Here is a 228-nt window from a genome sequence, read left to right on the forward strand (position 1 = left end):
GCCAAATCCATCGAACATTGATATCACTTGAGACACAGAAAATTCGTGCGAAGGAAAACAACGCAGAAATCTTGCATAGCAACGAGTCGCTCAAATCTCAGGTGTACGCCTTCACTGAACAAGCTCAACAAAAGGAACACGAAATTTGCAAGTTTAGACAGATAAAGAACTTCCACACGTTACAAAAGAAAACAACGAACCATCAAAGGGACAAAAGAACACAAACTC

The sequence above is a fragment of the Montipora foliosa genome, chromosome 11 (genome assembly GCF_036669935.1).
Source record: "Montipora foliosa isolate CH-2021 chromosome 11, ASM3666993v2, whole genome shotgun sequence".
Lineage (NCBI taxonomy): Eukaryota > Metazoa > Cnidaria > Anthozoa > Scleractinia > Acroporidae > Montipora > Montipora foliosa.